This window comes from Macaca thibetana, chromosome 10 (assembly GCF_024542745.1).
Source record: "Macaca thibetana thibetana isolate TM-01 chromosome 10, ASM2454274v1, whole genome shotgun sequence".
NCBI lineage: Eukaryota > Metazoa > Chordata > Mammalia > Primates > Cercopithecidae > Macaca > Macaca thibetana.
Window position 1 is genome coordinate 42,349,964 of NC_065587.1, and position 7,962 is coordinate 42,357,925.

A 7,962-nucleotide genomic window follows, 5' to 3' on the forward strand; every position below is an offset into this window, starting at 1 on the left:
AGGCTGAGCCAGGAGAATCGCTTGAACTGGGGATGTGGAGGTTGCAGTGAGCCGAGCTTGTGCCACTGCACTCCAGCCTGGGTGACAGAGTAAGACTCCATCTCAAAAAATAAAAAATAAAAAAAATACATAAATGGTTTATGGCTTCATGTCACTCCCTCATTTAAACCCTCCAAAGACTTCCTGGGGAACATAAATAGAGTCAAACTCCTTACCGGGGTCTGTCTACATAGCTCCACAGGAGCTGGCCTCTGTCTCTTCCCCAGCCTCATCAGGGCTCTGAACACAGGGAGAAGAGAGGAGAAGGTGCTCAGAAGCAGCCAGTGGGACCCAGGGAGACACAGGGGAAGGGAGACTTGAAGGCGTCATGAAGGATGCTTGGATTAGACTCAGATAAAGAGAGGGGCAAGTGAGAAAACAGCTTGGGGAGGAAATGTGTGTCAGTGTGTGTGTGTGTCTCAGTGTGTGTGTTTCTCCTGTGAATGTGTGTGTGTTAGGGGCGGATGTCTATAACAAGGTGTGTTTGAAGGAGGTGAGATAAAATTTCCTATGGGAATTAGGTTCTGAACACAGTCAAAATTACATATGGTCTACATTCTACATGAAAATTCCTCAGAAAGGTGCAATAACCTCTCAGTTTCAACACAAGTTCAGCACAGCCAGCTGCTCCTCTGTGTTGGAAACACACACTATTTCTCTGACTGGCACCACTGAAGTAATCGTCATGTCCCTGGGAGCTCTGGCAAGACCGTCGTAGTGCCCCCACACCCTGCTTTTGTACGTACCTGTGGTGACAGCTCCGTGTGTGTTCAGGCTCCCCAAGCTCCAGTGTGGAGCCCAGAGTATCCTTCTCTGTCTAAGGGCCTTCCTCAGAGTGGGCATCCCTTTTAATCCATGTGCAAACACAGGAAGTGGGGGGACACCCCAAGAGCACCCCTTGACTGCAAGCATGAGAAGGAGTGGTGAACACTCCTTGCCCACAGGCCTTCTGGCAGACAATCTGGGAAACATTCTGGAAGCTTTTCTGGCATTGAAGCATCCATGGACTACAGCAGTGGCCTAATAATTTGCCCTTATGCTGGCTTTCCCTTCTTCCCCGTGCCATTTCTCTGCTCCCTCACTTCCTTCCAGAATCCTCTCCAAGTAAACTACCTGCACCCTAGCCCTGGACTCTTAGCGTTGCTTCTGGGGGAGCTCAAACTAGTACAGGGCTAAGACTTGAGGACAGTGCTGAACCCCTCAGACTGACCCACCCCAAAAAGAACATGGATCTGAAACTGACTGAGAGTGAGCTGCTGGTTCATGTCTTTGACTCCACACTCACTTGGGGGAGTGAGCATAGTTGGTGGGGCTGAATTCTCCAGCTTGGGGCCAGAAGGGTCAGAAATGCCTGGCAAAGAAAACTGAGCTCTGCTATAGGCATACTGGTTTGGAGAGAGGAAGCCAAAAGAAAAGAGGATTGGGTATGGGATTGAAATAGAGCATGGGATCTGAAGTCAGTTTTGGGTTCAAGTCCTGGTTACGCCACCCACCTCCCTGCTTTGAGACCTTAGACAAACTATCCATGCCTTAGACAATCTATCCATTCCTTTCTAGGAGGAAAATCAAGGCAGTGTATTCCAACATGACTTTGGTAAGCCTTACAGCATTATGCAAATATTCATTATTATCATTTCCACAGCTCTCATTTCAGAAAAGCAATGACTTAATAGGTTAGTAAGTGCTTACAAGTACTTTCAGGATGATTTCTTCCTTCTGTGTTTTCTTGTTCTGTGACTTAAAAAAATGAAAGCAAGAAAGAGAGAGAGAGAGATAGGAAGAAAGAAATAAAAAGAAAGAGAAGGAAAGAAAGAAACGAAGAAAGAAAGAGAGAGAGAGAAAGGAAGGAAGGAAGGAAGGAAGGAAGGAAGGAAGGAAGGAAGGAAGGAAGGAAGGGAAGGAAGGGAAGGAAGGGAAGGAAGGGAAGGAAGGGAAGGAAGGGAAGGAAGGGAAGGAAGGGAAGGAAAGGAAGGAAAGGAAGGAAAGGAAGGAAATCAGTGAAGAAATATCCAGGATAAAGGTCACCAGCTGGCAGTGACCAAAACTAGTTCACACATATATTTTGTCTGGTTGATGAGAGAATTTGAAATTTCTATTAATTAATTGCCACTGTTTGAAAATCAGAATGTACCTGGGACAGAGGACACCTGTCCCTCTCCAGTTGCCAAAGTCATTGACTTGCCTGGTTCCTGAAGGCAAATCACTCTGCAACTTTTGTCCTAGGTTTTAAAATATATCATTTATTCATAATGTAGAAACCTGTGATGTCTCATTTATGCAATCAGTGTCACTGCACTGAGTAGAATTTGGGGCTAATGAAAAAGATGAACCCCCCGCCCATGCTCACCACCTCCTTGATGCCTTCTTCTCCCTATCCATGGATACCCCTTATGCTCAAGGACCCAGACTCAGCATGGCTCCTGTACACCATCCTGCCCCTCACCAGAGACCGTCTACCAATGCAGAAAGGGGTTGGGCACCACTGTTTTTGTGAAATGAAAGGACTTTGGAGTATGAGCTATTCAGTATTAAAATCAATAAATGTCCTTTTCAGTATTATCAGCATAGTTTCAGCATTACAGTACAGCAACCCAGATGGCCCTTCATATCCAGATAAGATAGGCATGAACCTCCCATACAAGCCTTGTGGAAAATGCTAATGTCCTTCCCAAGACTTCTGCCAGTTCCCAAAGGGTTAAATTCTTACAGTCATCTTGGTGGGGTGAAGGAAGAGGGTGGATGTGGCTATAAATGGGTAGCTTAAGGGATCCATGTGGTAATTGGCTATTTTGCATCCTGATTATGGTGGTTTCACATGTGATAGACACACACACACACACACACACACGGGCAGGGAAAATTGGTGAAAGTCTAAACAAACTCTGGATTGTGCCAATGTCAGTTTCCTGGCTTTGATATTGTACAATAACACATAAGAAGTGCCCATTAGGAGAAATTGAGGGAAGGATACATGGAATTTCCCTGCATACTTTTTGGTTTTGTTTCGTTTTGTTTTGTTTTTTGTTTTTGCAATATCCTGTGAATCTATAATTATTTTCAAAACAAAACACAACACAAAAGCTTGTGTTTTTTTGAAAAAACACAAGCAAAATCCCAGTTGTAGACATTGTGCCCAAGCTCCCCACTCTGGGTTGATTCTGTGTGCTGATCAGTTTCCCCTTCCCACAATGCTGTCCTGCCCTGCATGCGCTCCATGAACAGGGAACTGTAAGAATCAAAGAAAGAGGAAAGAAACACGAAAGGTAGCTTGACTGTCAAGACAGGATTATTTTAGAGAAAACAAACCTGAGAGGGGCGTCTGGCCACGTTAGGTCAGAGGCACACTTTCTTACAGACTAAGAGTTTTTAAGGATTTAGGGTGGGAGAGTTTATCAGAGGCTTGGACTGCTTCTGTGTCTCTTTGTCGTGCTTATCTGGGAGGGAGAGTTGTGTGTCTGTTCCTATACATCTTTCTGTAGCTGCAGGCACAACCCCCCGAGTCTGCTTTTACATTCCCTATCTTAGTGCACCTGAAGGGAAAGGAATGTGCTTATTAAGGCCACCCCCCACTGTTTTACTGGGGCCCATGGTATGAGGGTAAAGTTTGGCAGTTATCCAAGAGAGTTTCCCCCACCTCCCTTCTGGGCCCGAGCTGTCTTACCCGTGTTTTAATGTCTACTCTTTCTGGCTACTTGTAGTTAGAAGAGAAGTGATTTCCTTGAAATACATGAGGCTAGAAAGGGAGTTGGAACTTAAAGTGGTGGTGTTTGTCTGAGATGACGGTGCTCCTGCTCTGTCAGGAACCAGCCTCTTTGCTACACCACACCACAAACACACACACAAGAAACCACTCCCCAAGGCTTTTGAGAGTGCCGCAGAGCATGCTGACAGCTTGAAGAAGACACGCACAACCAGTCCTTTAGTAAGATACATCTTTAAATGATATTTTGGCCATTTTGCACGATGGTTTGGTCATCCTCTTTCCCCATTTCCTCTCTGCTCTTTTCATGTCCCACCTCTTTGAAATCATACACACAAACAACAAAAAGCAAAAATGAGGAGTTCTCCTTTCCTAACGCGGAGTCCTTTGGCTTTCTTCCTTCATGTCTTGATCAGGGTCTTTCCTTCCACCCTCAAGTAAACTGTCAAGGTGATTTCCTGAATCAGGACAGTTCTGCTGTCAAGAGAAGAATGGGGCAAGCTGCAGCAAACAACGTCCTCTCCCCTGGTCCCTGGCTCCGAGAGCGTGCCTCTCCCCTCGTCCCCGGCTCTGAGAGTGTGTTTCTGGCTGGAGCCGCACCCTTTGGGAGTCCTGCTTTATCTGCCTTCTCCAGCCTCCCTCTGACCCACGGTGGGCTGCTTGTTCACTGCCAACATGCTCTGTCCTTCTTTCCTTCCTTCCCTTTGCAGATACTTGGTCAGCCTCTCCCCAGGGCAGCCCTGAAGACCCAGAATTGAGGAGGAGCCCCTCAGCATATGGAAGACAAAGCAGTCTCTTCCCATGAGTTCTCTTATTGACCTAAATGTAGCCCTTGTTCCAAATGAAAATTGTCCCTTCCCTGTCTAGGTCAATGATTCTGAATTTTAATTCTGGAGAAAATATATTTTGGAACCTGTATCAAGAAGAAGCCAGAGGTAATTTGAGCAGGAAAGGTAAACCATGAATATATTTTCAGCTTCAGTTTGGGGATTCTGTTTTATATTGTTTTATTACAGTAAGCAGCCTTTACAATTTCTACAAATAGAGCTGTTAAAGAAGTGCTAAGGTGCATGTTATGTTAAACTTAAATATAGACAACTAATCTTAGAGATAAACCAAACCCACTGCAAATTTATTTTGAATACACAGCTCTTAGAACCAGGTAAACTTATTGCACAATTATACTTTCATGTTCATTCGTTCAACAGACATCTGTTGATTGACTGGCGTGTGCTGTGCACTGATCTGGTATTGAGGAGAGAATCACAGCAGAAAGAACCCTCGCCTTGTCCTAGGGCAGGCACGTTGTACATTTTAATTACATTTACCCATAGCAGACCACAAGCACCCAATTTTTTTGGAGGAGATATCAGCAACTTTTTTTTTTTTTTGAGACAAGGTCTTACTCTTTCACCCAGGTTGGAATGCAGTGATGTCATCACAGTTCACTGCAGCCTCTGCCTCCCGGGCTCAAGCCATTCTCCCACATCAGCCTCCCGAGTAACTGGAACACAGGCATGTGTCACTACACCCAGATAATTTTTGCTTTTTTTTTTTTTTTTGGTAGAGATGGAGTTTTGCTATGTTGCCCAGGATGGTCAACTCATGGGCTCAAGTGATCTGCCCACCTCAGCCTCCCAAAGTGCTGGGATTACAAAAGTGAGCCACTGTGCCTGGCCCCAGCAACTTTTAATCCTGGGGAAAATAAAGGAGACAAGGAAAACTGGGGTTGCAATTTTTTAATTTTTTTTTTATTTTTTGAGACAAGGTCTCATTCTTTTGCCCGGACCAGAGTTCAGTGACACAATCATAGCTCACTGCAGTCTCGACTTCTTGGGCTCAAGCAATCCTCCTGTGGTTGTAGTTTTTAATAGGGAGGACTGGGAAGACCTCGGAGACAGAGCAGTTGAACAAAGACTTGCAGAAAGTGAAAAAACAAATATTGCTACTGGGGGGAAGAGCATTCCCACAGAAGGAACAACAAATGCAAAGTCCCTGGGGTGACAGCAAGCGTGGGGTGTCTGAGCAACAGCAAGAGGCCACGAAGTGGGAGCAGGTGGAAGACAGGGTAACCCACTGTGATGTCTGAGAGAAGGGCACCGTGGAAGGGTCCTGCCTGGGCGTAGTGGCGTTGGGCGTGGTGGCGTTTGGAGTGGTGGGGTTTGGAGTGATGGCGTGATAGATGGATCGGGGGGGGGCCTGGAGGTAAGGAGAGGTGGCCAGATTCTATAGACACTTTTGAGGTAGATGCATTTGCTGATGGAATAGATTCAGCTGTGAGAGAAAGAGGAACCTCTAAGGTGTTCAGCCAGTGCGTCTAGAAGGATTCCCATTAGCTGCGATGGGAAGACTAGGTAAAACAGCATTCCAGTGGAAGGAGCAAGTGTTCTGCTTTGGACAAGCTACATTTGCCCATTAGACACTTCGACAGGGATGATGGGGGCCAGATGGGTCCCAGGGTCTGGAGTCAGGGAAGCAGTCCCCATTGGAGAGGGGAAGCCACCATGCATACACAGTTCACTGAAAACGTTGAAACTGGATGAGATCCCCAAGGGAGAGTGCAGGGAGACAAAAGATTCATGGGCTGTGCCTGGGTTCCCCCATCTCTTCTTGAGAAGCCAGGAGGAGAAACCAAAAGCAGCACCTAGATGTGGTAGCTGTGAGGAGGGAGAAGCAGAAGTGTGGGGCATGTTGGATGCAGGAAACTCCTGCACCAGTTTCCCCCAGCTGCTCTAATAAATGACCACAGACTGAGTGGCTTAAAGTCCTGGAGGTCAGGAGTCTAAAATGGGTCAGCAGAGTGGTGTCCCTTTTGAAGGCTCTAGGGGAAACGCTCTTTCTTTGCCTTTTCCAGCTTCTAGAGGCCACCACCATCCCTTGGCTTGTGGCCCCTTCCTCCATCTCAAAGCCAGCAGCCTCTGATCTTCCAATCTCTGTCTCTCTGCTTCCTTTTCACATCTCCTTCTGACTTGGATTCTCCTGCCACCCTTTCATCAACCCTTGGAATGACATTAGGCCTACCTGAAGAATCCAGGATAATCTTTCCACCTTAAGATTCTTACCTTTCTCTTTGCACTATTAATGTATATTTTTTAAAGCAATTATGCAAAAGAGAAAAAGTCGTCCTTCACATCAGCCCCTTCACCATCCGCCACCCAAATGACCATTTGTGGGTTAAAATGCGCTTTCCAGATTCTTCTCCCTCAAGATGCTTGCTTTCAGACCTCATTTAATGTGGGCAGGAAGGAGACCTCCAGTTGAGTATACTAAGCACATGACATGAGTTACTTCTCAAATATTCCAGAAAGTCCTATGGGGGGGCAGTATCATAATCCTCTTTTCACGGATAAAGAAATAGAAAGGTTAAGAAGCTTGCTGAAGGCCAGGCAAGGTGACTCACACCTGCAATCCAAGGAGGGAAGGTAGGAAGGTTATAAAGCTTTTATTTGCTTATTTACCAATGCTTCTTCATGAATAAGTAGGAGAAGGAAGAGGTTTTAATGATAAAGTTCTGGAAGGTTCCAGAACACCTGGCACACTTGTACATAACTGTCGAATTCCCATTCTTTACTCTACCCCTTCCTCTTTACAAACATTACAAACAATCTTAAAAATTCTCTCTTGGGCCTCATGTGTCCCAAAACTGCTCACATCTGTGGCCAATTCCATGAGCAAAGCTGAACTGCTTGTTCAATAAGGGTACACCCTCTCTGTGTTCATATCAAAGTTCAAAGTATAGTGCTCTGTATATAAACAACATTTGCCCAACAGGTTAACTGACATGTTCTGAAATGGACACTCCTTTGCCATTCATTGGTTGAAATCAGGTGAAAGAGAGCTAAACTTGTTTATGTACTTTTGTGGTACAAATTATCTTTATAACACTTACAGGAGCCAGACACCACGTAAGCGTGGATGAAATAATAGTTTACATTTGAGCTGCTGGTCAGGCTTCAGAGTGAGTGATAAATAAATACAGAAGAATCAACTGTGCAGAAGAAAAACTTGTTGTCTACCCTCTAGTTCTGCCATTTGACAAGGTAGCAACCCACTTCCAGCTGTTTTTCCTGAGAATTGAGCTGTTTATACTAACACATGCAGTTGAGGCAGTACTAATATATCTTAACACTAAAACCTATTTCCTGGCCTGTTATGTGTTAAATTCTCTTTGCCTTAATGCAGGTCCATAGTATATCTAGGGGAACCGACACACAAAGTGTCAA